Here is a 16,754-nt window from a genome sequence, read left to right on the forward strand (position 1 = left end):
GAAGGTCATTTTTAAAGGTCTCCTGTGGGGATTTCTGCTCCCTGCCCAAATTCTGAGCCTGCTGGGCCTGCTCAAAGAAGCACAAGGGCTCCATGAGAGGCTCTCATCATCCTTTGCTCACCAGCTCTCTCCCCAGGGAATATGAAATTAGGCCTGCCTGGGAGCCTTTGACATGTTAGTGATGCCTTAGGTTTGAACTTTTCTATTTTTCAGGTTCTGTGCTGCTTTAGTGTGTGGGTCTGGGTTCACATCAGGGGATGCTGAGCTCTGGGCACAGAGCAGGGACACAAAACAATTCCTGCTCCAGCTGGGCACCAAGGACAAATGACCCAAATCTCAGCCCAGGAGCACAAACCCCGTGGGCTGGAGAGAGAAAAACAAGGATGGGACTGCATGGGCTAAAGCTGGAATGGGACAATGAACTGCAAGATGCAAATGGAGCAGAACTGATCCAAGGGAGAGACCCCGGGAGCGCTCGTGCATTTTGGGACCATTTTGGTTCATCTTGGGTGCATTTTGGGACAATTTGGTTCATCTTGGGTTCATTTTGGGACCATTTTGGTTCATCTTGGGTGCATTTTGGGACCATTTTGGTTCATCTTGGGTTCATTTTGGGACCATTTTGGTTCCTCTTGGGTGCATTTTGGGACCATCTTGGGTTCACCTTGGGTGCAGCCCTGGCTGGGCTCTTGTGCTGCCCAAGGTGCATCCTTTGAGGCTTTTTAATAAATCCCTGCTTTATTCTTAACTCTGCCCAGCCTCTGTTCTAACTCAGCCTTCTCAAGGCATCCCCAGGATAACCTGGCCCATTCCATGTGAGAGGTGTTTGGCAGGGAACATTTCCTTTCTCTTCCACCAGCACAAATCCCCCTGTGCCAATCCAATAAACCCAGAGCTGTTCCAGCCCTGCCTGAGGAAATGGGATTTGGCTCTCAGAGGGAAAGGCACAGGATGAATGTTCAGGCTTGTCCAGCTTCCAACCCCAGCCTGGTGCTGACTCTGCCTTCCCTGTGCCTGAGTTATTTTGGCTCAGCTCACCTCAGCCTGCTCTGGAGGTGAGATGGAAATAGCTGCCCAATTTTGGCCAGGAATTTCATGGCTCAGGGAGCTCAGGGGCTCAGCACAGTGATGGCAGAGGCACCAATGCTGGCAGAGCCCAATCCTATGGCCTGGGAAAGGTAATTCCTCCTGAATTTAGACTCACTCAAGGTCCAAGCCTATCCAGATCTTCTGAATGAGAAATGGAGGAGCCAAACTGGTGCCTTAGGATTTGAGCTTTTATATTTTCACATATTTGTAACCCTGCAGTTCTTTAGTGTAGAACTCTAAACTCCACGCACAGTGGGAGCTGCTGCTTCCCCATTTGGGGCAGACACAACAATTCCTCTCCAGGCCTGGCAATCAAGGACACCTCACTGCCTCAGGGCCCAGAGATGGGAACAAAAGGGAGTTGGGGGCAGCAAACTTGGGGTCAATGACTTCATCAGCTGAAGCTGGAATTGGCAGATTCACCCCCAAAATGCAAATGGACCAAACTTATAAAAGTGTGAAACCTGTGACCCATTGTCCATTTTTGGGTGGATTTTGTCTGCCCTAAATGTACCTGAAGGCCCTTCAATAAATAGATCTGCTTTTTATTCTCTTTATTTTGTCTGGCCTCTGTTTTAGAAGCCCCAAAAGGCATCAAAGCAGAAGCTGGAGACAGAATGAAGCTGAGAATTGCACACCTCATACTTCAGTGGGCACGAGGTTGTCACAGGAAGAAAAGCATCCCCAGGTGCCACTGCCCAGCCCCTGCCCTTCCCAGGAGCATCCTCAGCCCTTGGAAAAGCTTGTCCTGCTTGGCCAAGCACCATCCTGCTACCAAATACTCCCCCAGAGAGTCTCAGAAGCAGGGAACTCTGATCTACAGGTGGCTGAGGGCACACAGCCCTCACCTGGCACAGCCAGAGCTGCCTGAGGGACACCCAGATATTGGGGTGTTGTGGGGTCCCCAGGACCAGGTGAGACATGAGAATCTAAGTTCTCAGAAGGCTGATTATATTATATTATATTATATTATATTATATTATATTATATTATATTATATTATATTATATTATATTATACTATATTATATTATATTATATTATATTATATTATATTATATTATATTATATTATATTATATTATATTCTATTATATTATATTATATTATATTATATTATATTATATTATATTATATTATATTATATTATATCATACCATACCATATCATATCATATTATGTTATGTTATATTATATTTTATTATATGAAAATGCTATACTAAAACTATACTAAAGAAAGAGAAAGGAGACATCATCAGAAGGCTAAACAAGAATGAATAAAAAAAACTTGTGACTGACCAGAGTCTGACACAGCTGGCTGTGATTGATCATTAATTAAAAACAATTCACATGCAGAGTAAGCAATTCTCCAAATCACATTCCAGAAGAGCAAAACATGGAGAAGCTGAGGCTCCTCATCTTCCCAGGAGAAGAAATCCTGGCAAAGGGATTTTTCATAAAATATCCCAGTGACAGCACCCAGCCTCCCCTGCAGGCTTTGCTTGCAAGGTGAGGTGCCAGATGAGCCCTTGGGGAGCTCTGAGGAGCTGGGGGGGTTTGTAAGCCCTGCTCTAAGAATATTGTAATCACACAGTAATTATGGCACATCTCAAATCAGCCAGGCAAATCACAGCGTTGTTATTATTATTATTACCACTGTCACCAGCCCTGCCTGGCACAGATCAGGCCCTGCCCAAGGAGGGAGCAGGGTTAAGGGAACATCCACAGAGCTCCAGCTCACTCCCTTCAGGCCTGCCCAGCCCTCACCCACCACCCTGGCAGCTCCTTCCTTCCTAGGACCACGTCTGCTCTTCCCTCAGCTGCATCTCAGGGTACCACGCGTAATTAGTCAGGTTGATTTTACCTTTTTTTATTTTAATTAAACAACTTCAAGCACAAGAGCAGCCCTTGTGATTTGATTGGAGCTGTCAGTCTTTCAAATGTCATTCCTATAGATGACTAATCTTTAAAAACATGAGTTACTAAACTCATTGACTCAGTTGATAATGAGCCAGAACAGAAATGATGGTTGAGATAGAGGGAGGAAGCAGAGCTGCATGGGCTCTGAAGGTGCTGCATGGGGCCACTGCTGCTCCAGGGACTGGGGCTCCTGGGAAATGCAGGCTGTGAAAATGGGCATGTGGCACATCAGGGAGGACATCTGGGCACTCCTGGTCCACCCTGTTGCTGTCATGCTGACAAAAAAGAGGATTTTCTGTCTCAGCCTCTCTGCATGTGCTGGTTCTGAGCACAGAGTGAAGCCATTGATTCCCATCCTGCCTCTGGAACAGGATTCCCTGCTCTCCCTGATCCCTTTTTCCCACATCCCCCCAGTGTAGCACAGCTTTGAGAAGCACCCCAAGCTTTAAAGCTGAAGGTGAAGAGGGGGCACATGCTGATCCCATCCCACACTGGGATTGTTCCCCACTCCAGAGGCTGATCCCATCTCCCACATTTGGGATTGTTCCCCACTCCCCAGGCTGATCCCATCCCACACTGGGATTGTTCCCCACTCCACAGGCTGATCCCATCTCCCACATTTGGGATTGTTCCCCACTCCAGAGGCTGATCCCATCTCCCACACTGGGACTGTTCCCCACTCCACAGGCTGATCCCATCCCACATTTGGGATTGTTCCCCACTCCACAGGCTAATCCCTTCCCACATTTGGATCCTTTCCCACTCCACAGGCTGATCCCATCCCACACTGGGATTGTTCCCCACTCCACAGGCTGATCCCATCCCACATTTGGATTGTTCCCCACTCCACAGGCTGATCCCATCCCACATTGGGATTGTTCCCCACTCCACAGGCTGATCCCATCCTACATTTGGGATTGTTCCCCACTCCAGAGGCTGATCCCTTCCCACATTTGGGATTGTTCCCCACTCCACAGGCTGATCCCATCCCACTTTGGGATTGTTCCCCACTCCACAGGCTGATCCCTTCCCACACTGGGATTGTTCCCCACTCCACAGGCTGATCCCATCCTACATTTGGATCCTTTCCCACTCCACAGGCTGATCCCATCCCACACTGGGACTGTTCCCCACTCCACATGCTGATCCCATCCCACATTTGGGATTGTTCCCCACTCCACAGGCTGATCCCTTCCCACATTTGGGATTGTTCCCCACTCCACAGGCTGATCCCATCTCCCACATTTGGGATTGTTCCCCACTCCACAGGCTGATCCCTTCCCACATTTGGGATTGTTCCCCACTCCACAGGCTGATCCCATCCCACACTTTGGGATTGTTCCCCACTCCACAGGCTGATCCCATCCCACATTTGGGATTGTTCCCCACTCCAGAGGCTGATCCCATCTCCCACATTTGGGATTGTTCCCCACTCCACAGGCTGATCCCTTCCCACATTTGGATTCTTCCCCACTCCCCAGGCTCTGTGCCCAGCCTGGCTCCCACCCTGCAGGGCTCCCACCCTGCTCTGCCCTAGGATAACCCAGTGCAGGGATAACCCAGATCCCACCCTGCTCTGTACTGGGATAACCCAGGCTCTCAGGTGAGTTATTTATTAACTCTGAACCCCTTGCCTTTAGAGCCTTCTGGAACAAGACAGACAGGGCAGAAACAGTGCTGGCAGCATTTTCAGGAGACAAATGGCTGGAAGGAAGGAGGTGCACGTGTGGGGTGACAGCTTCAGGGGATTGCCACCAATCCTTTGCCACCAGCAGCTCCACAGCTGTGACATTTCCCAAAGCCAAGGGACAGAGCTCAGGTCCCCCTGCTTCCCTCCCACACGTGTTCTGCCAGTACAAAACTCCCCAAACCCCCAAAACAGGGATGGATTTGTGGTGTGCAGCATTTCCCTGAGCCCAGCACCTGACAGCAATTCCTGCATCCTCTCAATGCCACAGCCTCCACAAAGGGCAGAAATTGGGCTTTATTTATAGAAAGGCACCTTTTATTGCCATTTTTCCTCTTTCCTGAGGCCAGCCTGCCAGGCTGGAGGCAGAGACACAATTTCCACCTGCAGAATCCAGGCAGATCCCCCTTTGCTGCTGGGGATTCATCTCACAGTGGGTTCATTCACAGCTGTGCCTGCCAGGCCCCTTCTCTGTGCTCCTCTCTCAACTCTGGCTGCTTGCACTTGGGAGAATTTAAAGGAACTAATAACTTAGAATAACTAACTCCAAGGGAGATGAGGCTTCAAACTGGCCCACCCAGGAGTGAGCTGTGCTCTCAGAATTTCCCTTTTCCACACAGCTTCCAACCCCTCTTTTCAATACTCCCCATTTCAGCACTTGTAATTTTTTGTCTCTGCTAAAAATCATGTCAGGACTGATGCTCCTTGGTGTGACAAACAGAAGACAACACTTCCAAAGCCTCCCAGAAGGTCACTCCAGGAGCTGCACGCTCTGAGAAGATGAATATGTCCGAGTCATGCCTGCTGAATGTGACACTATTATAAGAAAGACACTGGCAGAATTATTCATCAGCGGTGACTTGTGTGGCTCCAATCTCCTTAACCAGCTGCTGTCCATCCAAGTGGATCAGAGCCCATCTGAATAAATCCTGAGCTGTCCCTAGCAGCCCACACCACCCAGAGCAGCCTCTCCTGAGCTCTGCATCCTCCTCAGGAGCCAGGCATGGCAGGAGGGAAGGAACATTCCTGCATCCCAGGCTGCAGGGAGCAGGCAGACAGTGCCACAGAGTGCCTGGCAGCCTCTCAGAGGTGGCAGCCCTGTGCCAGATTATCCTTCCCTCTCTCCCAAATTAGAAGCAGAGCGTGCCACTAGAAAGTCAGGTGAAGGCTGTCTCTCAAGGAAGGGAGAGGCTGCCTGTCACAGCATCCTGCTGGTCTGAGCACTGCCAGGAACCCCCAAAAACCCCCACAGCCCTCAGCTCCAGCCTCTGGGCCCTCCCAAACCTGCCCAGTTTGTCCTGACCCACAGCACAAACCGTGCTGGGATTTATCCACAGCACCCATCGCCCTCCTGCCATGGACACAGCCAAGGAAGCCCCTCTTGGAGGCAGAGAAATGGCAAATATTCGCAAACATTTTAAAAATAAAAATTGAAATAGTAAACTAGAACTTTTTTTAAAAGCTGCAAATTACAAATACTCACCCTCCCCAGCCCCAGAGCACAAGCTGGGCAGTGCTGTATTGCACTAATAATATAGAATACATATATAATACATATATAATATAGTATAATACATATATAATGTACTACATGTATGTAGTACATATAATAATACCTGTTATGTATGTATTATTAATATAATACATATATAATACATATATATATGTTTAGCACATGTATATATGTGTACATATATAATGTATATAATATACAATATTATATACTCTCTATATAAAAATATATATATTTTTATACACAATCTACATATAAAAATATATATTTTTATACACAATCTACATACAAAAATATATATTTTTATACACAATCTATATACAAAAATATATATTTTTATAGTGAATGTATAGATAATGTAATATAATGTAATGCATATATAATGTAATTATAGAATATAATATATATACATATATACAATATATATTCACTATATAATATATTTTTATATAAATACACACTTATATACTCCTGCTGACTGCAGAGGACACAAAACCACCAGCCAAGCCCCCTCCCTGCCTCGGTCACACCCATTCACACCCAAAGGTCCCCTCTGCCCCTTTTCCTGCCCCCAGCTCAGCCCAGGGCTGCCTCATCCCTGTGCCTCCCTCAGGCACCCAGCCCCCTCCCAGCCCTGCCTCTCAGCAGCCATCACGTGCATCTATTATTCAGGAGAAATATCAAGTTATTCATGAGCCAAACCAGTCTCCAGGTACTGCACCCAGCCCGACAAAATCCCTTCTGTTGGCTGCTCCCTTCCCAGCCTGAGCTCAGGGAGAGGAGAGGGGGTCAGCTCTGGCTTGGGTCCCTCATTTTTGGGGGATTTGTGGTTATTCTGTGGTGGACAGGAGGAGCAGCTCTGCCTCATCACTGCCCCATGTCCCTCAGGGTCCCTCAGCTCCTGCCCACTCCCCAAATGTTGGGATCTCTGCTGCTCACAGTGACCCCAGGAAAAGTTCAAAAGTCTCTTTTCCCAGCCTAGTGCTTGAAGAAAGAGTCAGAGCTCTTCACTTCTCAGTCTCAAGGTTGTTTATTGTATCTTATCTATAAAAGAGTCACGAGTTCTTATTATTATTCTTTCTCGCCTTCTGTCTGTATCCTTTCTGTATTCTTTAGTATAGTTTAGTATTCTTTTATATAATACAGTATCATAAAATAATAAATTAGCCATCTGAGTGCATGGAGTCAGATTCATCATTCCTTCCTTCATCTGGGTGCTGGGATGTTGGGGGACACAAAACAGGTGATGGACTTTGGACCTGGTTAACATCAGAGATTTGATAACAGGATGCCTTGGCAAAAGCAAAGGGAATTTTGAAAATTAGACCTGCATTGCAAGAAGATTCAATCCAACGGGTTTACTGGAAAAAGAAAATGCCATTAAACTCTGCAAGCAAGGTATGCATAAGTTTGTGTATGGGATTGTAACCTGATCATTGTGGTACACGTTACTGCTCTCCCTGAAATGGTACATGAGTGTTTGTATCCCACAATTGTCACTATAGGACATAAAAGAACACGAGCTCACCACCGTTCTCAAGGTGAGGAAAAAAGGGCAGTTTATTTTCTGACTCCAACATTTACAGTTTTCTAAAAGTGGCAGTGGATTGGAGGGTGACAGTGGCACCTCTCCAATGCCACTGGTCGAACCAACAGCCCATCAACTCTCTCCTCTTCCATAAAGGAATGCAAAACAATGAGTTACTTACAGAAAGTGAGAAAGTTCACTGCAAGAATGTCAACAGCAGAAGGCTTAGAAAATCTTAAAAAACCAGGGTGACACACAATAAAATCAGATTCTGATTCCCAAGTCAGTGTCCCCATCTGTCCCCATCACCAGCACCTGGGGGACCCAGCAAATACCAGACCCACCCACTGTGGCACTGACACCCTCAGCAGCCCCAGTCCCTCACAGCAGCACTCCAGAGCATCTCAGCCCCTGCTCGGGGCCACCAGGACAAGAATCTGGACCAGGCAAACCCCAACTCATCCCTAGTGAGATCCCTGTCCCCCTGATGGTGACAGGAGTGCTGCTCCTTATTCACTGAGAGCCCGAGTGGGCCCCAAATCACGCTGGCATTATGTTATGATAATGCTGGAAGTATTATAAATGCTCTGTGTGCCAGACAAATCCTGGAGCAGGCTTCCAAATCCCCTCCAAATCCCCTCTTGTGTCTCTACATTCATCCATTCATGAAATGCAGAGCACAGCCCCAGCATCCCTCCTTCTGCTCTGGGCTCTTTCCAGCTCAATGGAAGCTGAGGAAGACTTGAGGTGTTTCTCCTGGAGTAGCCTTTTTTTTGTTTTGGCTTTTTTTTTTTTGTTTTTTCATTTTTTGGTTTTGTTTTTGTTTGGTTTTTGGTTTTAGTTTTGGGTTTTTTTGTTTGTTTGTTTTGGTTTTTTGTGGATTTTTTTTTTTGATTTTTTTTTTTGGTTTTTTTTGCCTTTCAGGTGCCAAAGGAACCTGCAGGGCATTTAGGAATGATGTCCAGCAAGTTTGGTTTGTTTTTTTTTTTTTCTTTTATTTTGTTTTGGTTTTTTTTTGTTTTGGTTTGTTTTTTGTTTGTTTGTTTTTTGTGGTTTTTTTTTGTTTGTTTGGTTTTGTTTTTGTTTTTGTTTTTTTTTTTTTTGTTTTGTTTTGGGTTTTTTGGGTTTTTTTTGGGTGTGGTTTTTTTTTTTGCCTTTTATCTCCAGAGGAACCTGCAGGGAATTTAGGAATGATGTCCAGCAAGGAGACTGAGACAAATCCCACGGCTCTGTCTCCTGTCAGAGAGTGAATTGTGCCTCCCTCTCCTGCTCCCTGCAGGGCCACAGGAGCAGGGAGCTCCCCTCAGCAGAGCTGCCTCTCTCCATTCTCTTTGCAAACAACAACTTGGTCTATTTTAGGGCAATTCCTTTAGATCAGATGAGCTTCACCCTGGAAATTCCTATTTTTCTTTACAGCTGAACCTACCTAAGGCAGCACCCCAATCTTCAGAGCACTGAAGCAAAGGGTTCCCCATTTTTTGGAGGGAAGGCTTCTCCTTCTGAGCCTCAGCTTTCAATTCCCTCTCTGCTGCTCTTCAAGAAAACAGCACAAAAATCCCTCGACAGAGGCTTAGCTCTTGTCCTGGCTTTAGGAAAACAGCTCAGATGCAGGCAGGAGGGGGATCTCGAGCATTTCCTATTTATTCTGCTGTCACAGCCAGGCACAGCGTGTTGTGTTGGCCACGGCTCACAGGGAGAGCAGAGCTGCAGGGATTTCAGAGGCACCACTGCAGCTGGGAAATTGCTTCAAGGCTCTGTGGTACCTGGGCAGGGCAGGAACAGAGGGAGAGCAACTGCACAGGGCTGTGCAGGGGAAGGAATTCGCTTGCAGCACGGAAAAATGGGTGTGGAAGTGTGCTCCAAGGTGTTTTACTGCCCAGAACTGTGCAGAATGAAGGAACTCACTTCCAGGATGGAAAAATGGGTGTGGAATTATGCTCCAAAGTGTTTTGCTGCCCAGAACTGTGTAGGGGAAGGAACTCACTTCCAGCATGGTAAAAAATGAGTGTGGGAGTGTGCTTTAAAGTGTATTCCTGCCCAGAACTTTGCAGAGGGAAGGGCCTCACTTCCAGGATGGAAAAATGTGTTTGGAATTATGCTCCAAAGTGTTTTGCTGCCCAGAACTGTGCAGAGGGAAGGAACTCACTTCCAGGATGGAAAAATGAGTGTGGAAATGTGCTCCAAGGTGTATTCCTGCCAAGATTTGTGCAGAGGGAAGAAACTCTTCCAGCATGGAAAAAAATGGGTGTGGAAATGTGCTCCAAGGTGTTTTACTGCCCAGAACTATGCAGAGGGAAGGAACTCACTTCCAGAATGGCAAAATGGGTGTGGAGGTGTGCTCTGAGGTGTTTTACTGCCCAGAACTGTGCAGAGGGAAGGAACTCACTTCCAGAATGGAAAAATGGGTGTGGAGGTGTGCTCTGAGGTGTGCTACCACTCAGAACTCTTCAGAGGGAAGGAGCTCACTTCCAGAATGGAAAAATGGGTGTGGAACTGTGCTTTAAAGTGCATTCCTGCCCAGGAATAATTTTCTGAGCCTGTGAACAATGTCTTTTGGGAAGTGACACTTGGTACAGCCAAAAAACCCACAGAGGGAGAGGGATAAGGGTAGGAGGAGGGCTGAGCTGGCTGAATTCCTGGGACAGGGCACTGAGAGAGCAGGATGTGCTCCCCAGCACCGGGAATTCTTTGCCCACTCTCTCATTCCCTGGGGGTGTGGGGTTCCCAGCACAGCTGGAGCAGGATGTACTCCCCAGGGACTCACTGCCAGCACTTGGGGCTGCTCCTTGTGTCTCCAGCAGGAGATGGAGATTAATGATGGGCCCCACCCCATGGTGTCTGCTCAGAGAATCCCTCCTCAGCTCCTGGAGGTGAATCCAGCCCTGATGGCCGAGCCAAACACAAAAAGTCAAGGAATGCAGGAGGAAAAGGGAGAGTCCATCCTCACCCTTCAGCCCCCCTGGCATGGGTCCCTCCTCCTGCCACCACAGCAGCAAAGCACGGGCAGGTGGCTGATCCAGGATCTCCACAGGCAGAGCATGAGCAGAAAACACATCCCAGAGAAAAAGGACCCACAGAGGCACCTTCCAGGGACATTGATCCCAGAAGAAGCTTTGCCTTGGAGTGGGTTGCAGCTGCTGCCTCAGGTTTTGGCTTTTGCATTTTTCAGGTTCTGTGCTGCTTTAGTGTGTGGGTCTGGGTTCACATCAGGGGATGCTGAGCTCTGGGCACAGAGCAGGGAGACAAAACAATTCCTGCTCCAGCTGGGCACCAAGGACAAATGATCCAAATCTCAGCCCAGGAGCACAAACCCCGTGGGCTGGAGAGAGAAAAACAAGGATGGGACTGCAGGGGCTAAAGCTGGAATGGGACAATGAACTGCAAGATGCAAATGGAGCAGAACTGATCCAAGGGAGAGACCCCGGGAGCGCTCGTGCATTTTGGGACCATTTGGGTTCATCTTGGGTGCATTTTGGGGCCATTTTGGTTCACCTTGGGTTCATTTTGGGACCATTTTGGTTCACCTTGGGTTCATTTTGGGACCATTTTGGTTCATCTTGGGTTCATTTTGGGACCATTTTGGTTCATCTTGGGTTCATTTTGGGACCATTTTGGTTCATCTTGGGTGCATTTTGGGACCATTTTGGTTCATCTTGGGTGCAGCCCTGGCTGGGCTCTTGTGCTGCTCAAGGTGCATCCATTGAGGCCTTTTAATAAATCCCTGCTTTATTCTTTAACTCTGCCCAGCCTCTGTTCTAGCCCAGCCTTCTCAAGGCATCAGTTTCTGGTGACCACAGCAGGACACAAGACATCAAAGCTCCCCCAAATGCTCCTCCAGCTAAACACAACTTGCAGCTGCTGCCCACTGAACTTTTTGAGGCAGGAAATGAAGGCCTGCAGGAAAAGTGGAGGGTGAGGGAACCACTGAGGGCATGGCCACAGAGGAAGATGCTGACCAGGGCTCGCTGCATCCCCAGAGGTCAGGGATGCTGCTGAAAAGCAGCCCTGGAATCCAGGCAGCCTCTGGCACTGCTCATCCCTGCCAGAGAAAATGCACAGAAATGCAAGAAAGGACCACATCCTGTCCTCCTCTGGATTCAGATCTGCCCACTGGGTTTTGTTGGACGAACTAAAAATTGCTTTTTTTGCACAACTTTTATTTTTTTTTTGAGCCAGTAGAAATAGAACAAGGGCAAGAGAGAGCAAAATCATCTCAAAAGGCAAGTCTGCAAAACCCACTGAAAAATGAAATGCAGCATTTGCCCTGGTGTCCCTTTTTAAGACAGCTCTTGTCATTTCCCACGGCTTGTGCTGTGGCAACAGGAGAGGGCTGGAAGAGATTGAAGGGGCAGCTGATGCCCTGTTTTGGGTTCAGAAAGCAGCGTTTTGGCAGGGAACAGCCGGCTCTGGCCAAGGAGGGAGCGTGTGCTCACACTTCGGTCCTGGAAGGATTCTTGGTGAGCCTAGGCCAGATGTCCCCGAGGGTTGCCAGGAGGATGCAGCAGGGCTGGGGATGCTGAAACCCCACCAGCCCTGCACTCTGAGGGGCACAACTGCAGAGAAACCCCGGGAAGATGCACCACAAACGGGCAGGGAAGAGGAGATCCAGCACCCCTGAGCTTGGCTGGGCTCTGGTGGCACTGCCCTGTGCCAGCTGTGACACAGACAGGGTGACAGCCCCTGCCAGGCTTGGGGCACTTTGTGCACTCTGAGCCACCCTGATGGGTCAGGAAACTTTGGGAAGCCAGGTGGGAAAGCTCCCCCTCTCTTCTCTTGGGGACTCCTGCACGGAGGGAGACCCTCATGGAGACCCTCTGGCTTTTCTGACCCAGAGAAGCCAAACATGAGGTTTGTGTCCCCTGTTCTGCACCCTGAAGCTGCCAGGGCACTGCTGGGATCCCCCCAGGAATGCCCATGGAGGGGTGCAGGAAGGGATTTGTAATCCAGCTGGAGTGGGAACGTGCCCAGAGCCAACATCACAGACTGCACGTTTCTTCCTCTGCCTTCCCCACACCCATAAATATTCAAACAGAAAAATAAAATTATTGATCAGCTGCCTTCCCATTATAGCAACAGCCACTGTCCTGCTGGCTTTGGCCATTTCCAAAGCCCCTGCCACAGAATTAACCCTGCTGGGAGAAATATTATTCCTAATTCTTGAATTCCTTCACCAGAACATCATCTACATTCCTCGGGGCTGGCACAGACACCAGAGTTTGGAGTTTCACACAGAAAGAAGATATTTTCCCCACTGTTTCCCCAGTGCCTCCATTTTCCTCTCCACACCCTTTCAGCCCCATCTCTGCCAGGCAAGCCAAGAAATCCCAGCCCTTGTGACCTTCCAGCCCAATCCTGGTGACTCCACTCACTGAGGGGGAGCTCAGGGACACTAAAAAATGCGAGTGTGTGCAGAGCAGTGCAAGAGACTCCAGAGTCCCTGCCAGTCCCTCACATTGGGCCACAAACTCCCTGAATGTTCCTGCATCACTGTTCCTGCACATCCAGGCTGCTACAGGGACCGGTGGCACTCTGGGGCTCAGGATGTGTTCACACCAGTGGGGACTTGTGGGACACGTCGTTATTTCAGTAATCAAAGCAAACGCTTCCTAACCCCGTGCCAGGAGCCATCGAGCAGCCCCTGGAGGCAAGGGGAGGAGGGGAACGGGAGCAAATGGATGTGGCAGCAGCAGGATCCTGCCCGAGGCAGTGAGGGATGGCCAGGCAGGAGCTCTGCTCGCTGGGGATGACTGGGGAGGGGCTCCACAGCTGCCAACATCGGGCTCTCCTCGGGGCTTTCCCAAACATCTGGCTAAAGGCACCTCCCAGCCCTGTTTGAAGTTGTGCTGTCTGCTCTGGCTGAGAGAAATTCGGAGTTTCACGGTCAGAGACCCAGGAACTGAGTCAGAGAGAGGCCCAGCAGGGAGAGGAAAGCATAATTTGTGGGCAGCTTCATTGATCAGCCCTGACTTTCTCCCTCACAACCACTGGCTTTCATCCACTCCCACTCCACACCACAACACAGACATCCCTCCTCAGACGGCAAAGCCTTGCTCAGCCATCTCCTCTTCCCCAAGAAAAAGACACCACTTGGGAAGCTTTTCCCTTTAAGCAGCCTCAAAGTTGGCTCCCGGCGCTGCTGGCACGAATGAAAGCGATTTCAGTTCCCCCTCCTCCTGCATCCCATCCCTCTGCTGTGCTAAGAAAAGGCAGAGGATGACCAAGGGAGGGGAACAGCAACTCCGGGCGGCCTCTCACCTCCCTCCCCTAATTGTGCACGGATGCTCGGGAGGATGCGGGGCCACCGAGGGACCCCGGGGCAGCGCAGGGTCGGGAGGGCGATGCTGGGAGCTCCTGGAGCGATCCCCGGGGAAGGCAGCTCGGTGTCCTCAGGCAAAGGGGGGGCAAAGTGAATCTCCAGAGCACCGCAGCCCCCCGGACCCGCTCTGCGTCCTCTCACTGCGCTGGGAGGGCTGGGAAAAACCGCTCCGAGCATCTCCTGCTCCCTGCCGTGCCCTGCCCGCGGCACCCACACACACACCCTGGGCATAAAGGACGCGTGTCCTGCTCGGCTCGGCCATGCAGCCAGGGGAGGCAGCCAGAGTTACCTTGTGAGCACAGCCGGAGCCGCCTTCTGTCTCCATCGCGGCCGGGAAGCGTCTCCCATTCATGCTCTAATCCCTGCGAACAGAGGCACGATTCAAAGCGGCTCCTCGCCCATCCAGCAACCTCCGCCTCTTTCTCTCCCCCCTTTCCGCCTCGTTTGTTGCGTCCGGCTTTGTGGTGCTTTTCTCGCTTTGTTTAGGTGTTTGGGTTTTTTTTCTAAATGTTTTCTTTCTTAATCCAGGCAGCAAGCACGGCGCTGCTTCATCGCATCCCTGCCCGCGTTTCCCTCGGCCAGGAGCAGCCTCGGGGAGCTCCTCGCTGTGCTCCGGCTCGCAGCTCTGCCTTCTGCAGCCTGGCGTTCGGGGGAGAAAGAGAGCGAGCAAACAGGGAGGAGGAGGAGGAGGAGGAGGAGGAGGAGGAGGAAGAAGAGGAGGAGGAGGCCAGCGGGATGCGGGAGGAAGGAGCCAGAGCGTGGCTGCTTTGTATCCAGAGCAGCGCCGGCAGCTCTGGCTGCCAGAGGAGGGGATGCTCTGGGAATGGTCTGTACCAATTGATCCCGCTCCGGCAGGGGCACCGCTCCCTGCGACAGCGGCAGGGAAAGGGCCCCGCGAGGAATTGGATCCGCTCTGCTCACCCTGAGCACAGCCCGAGCTGCGGCCGCGGGACCGGGGAGAGAGGGGATGGGATAACGGGATAACGGGATGGGATAATGGGGTGGGATAATGGTATGAGGATGGGATAATGGGATGGGATGGGATCCATGGGGTGGGATGAAATGAGCTGGGATGGGATGGGATCCATGGGATGGGATGGGATGGGATGGGATAATGGGATGGGATGGGATCCATGGGATGGGATAATGGGATGGGATGAAATGAGCTGGGATGGGATGAGATCCATGGCATGGCATGGCATGGCATGGCATGGGGATGGAGAGGCTCTGGCTGGGGAGGGGGCTCAGCATTGCTCAGAGGAAGCTCAGAAGGTGACCATGTGCTGGGTGTGAGGGTCCCCTCCAGCCCCCAGGGTGGCAGGCAGAGCTCTGCTCCGCTTCCAGCTCTTCAGAGCAGCCCCCTCAGCTCCTCTCTGCCCGTGCTCGTGCTGGTGGCTCCCAGCTGAGCCCAGCCAGGCTTTGGGAGCAGCGGGCAGCCCTCCTTACACCTCATCCCACTGCCCTTCCCTGCAGCACCAGCCTTCCCACAGCCCTGCTCAGCCATCCCCACCCAAGCACTGAGCACCCCCATGTCCCTCCTGGGCGCTGCCCAAGGGTCCTGGCACTGGACAAAGGGCAGCAGGAGCGTTTTCCCATGGGAAGGAGGCTCTGGATGTGCCTAGGGCTGCCCTTGAGCTGTGACACCTGCACCCAGCCCAGCAGGCACATGGGACCTGTGTGTGACCTCTATCCATGCACAGAACCACAGGGATGCTCCCTTCCTCCTTGGGGATCACTTGGAGGAGGCAGAGCTTCAGGGGACAGGGAGAGCAAAGGTCTCATCTCCTGATCCTGCCCTTTAGCAGCTGATCCTGCTCAGCAGGCTGAGCACCACAGTGAATGTGTCTCCAAATGGCAGCTGGGCAGTTTAACCTGAGCCAAAAGTCACTGCTGAGCTTGGGGATGAGGCACCTTTCACCTGTCCTGAGCTGCTTCCAACCACATCACCCCTCTCCAAGTACCCCCATTTATCTCTCCCTGTTGCACAGTGGACGTGCACAGATCCACGGATCCTCCCCTGCTGCTCCCTCTCTGTAAGGTTACAGTGCCATGGAAACCTGTAGGTATAGACAGATTTACTTATGCTTCACCAAAAAAGGAAGAACAAAGTAAAAAAAAAAAAAAACAAAAACAAACCCCATCATTCTGGTGACTGGGGAAAGCTGGAGTACACAGGGATATGGGATCCAGAGCGTGGAGCAGCCTCAGGGATCTTCACCAGGCATTCCCACCATTTTCACTGGATCTTTTGATTTTGAACCCACAGCATTCAGACTCCAGCTTTCACCTGTGCATCTCCAGGGGATGCAGAGATTTCTGCTGAGAAGTTTGGAAATCCAAACATCACCCACAAATGATCAGGCTCACTGACAAAGCCCAGCTGCACCCTCCGAGGCACAGGGATTCCCACATTCCCTCTTCCTGCAGTGGGGTGAGCTGGAGGGCTCCACACCCCTGCCTCAGGTGGAAATGAGCTTTGCTGAGCCTGGGCTGGACAAAGCAGGCAGATGATGCCTCCAGACCAAGGTGATGCTGGAAGGATGGAGCTTTAAGCAGCCTCTCCCTGCAAGCTGCACCTACTCTGTGGAACAACAGGATGAGCAAGGACTGCCAGCCCAGAGTCCTTCATGCACAGCCAGGCAGCTCCTGCTCCTGCAAAACACAGCAGCTCCTGCAATCAAAGGGAACGTGGCCTTTTTTTGT

The 16,754-nt window shown here is 50.5% G+C and overlaps 1 protein-coding gene across 3 annotated transcripts in view; it reads right to left on the reverse strand.

Moving 5' to 3' along the window:
- Nucleotides 1-14,532, reverse strand: part of B3GAT1 (beta-1,3-glucuronyltransferase 1) — a 46,178-nt gene extending 31,646 nt beyond the window's left edge. For 2 of the 3 annotated variants that reach the window (XM_077190006.1, XM_077190005.1), the window contains exon 1: nt 14,341-14,359. The gene's annotated coding sequence lies outside the window, so the exon portion shown is untranslated. Of the gene's footprint in view, nt 1-14,340 lie in introns of all 3 variants that reach the window. The other variant, XM_054647550.2, reaches the window with a different exon arrangement.
- Nucleotides 14,533-16,754: the final 2,222 nt, after the last annotated feature.

Source organism: Agelaius phoeniceus, chromosome 23 (genome assembly GCF_051311805.1).
Source record: "Agelaius phoeniceus isolate bAgePho1 chromosome 23, bAgePho1.hap1, whole genome shotgun sequence".
Classification (NCBI taxonomy): domain Eukaryota; kingdom Metazoa; phylum Chordata; class Aves; order Passeriformes; family Icteridae; genus Agelaius; species Agelaius phoeniceus.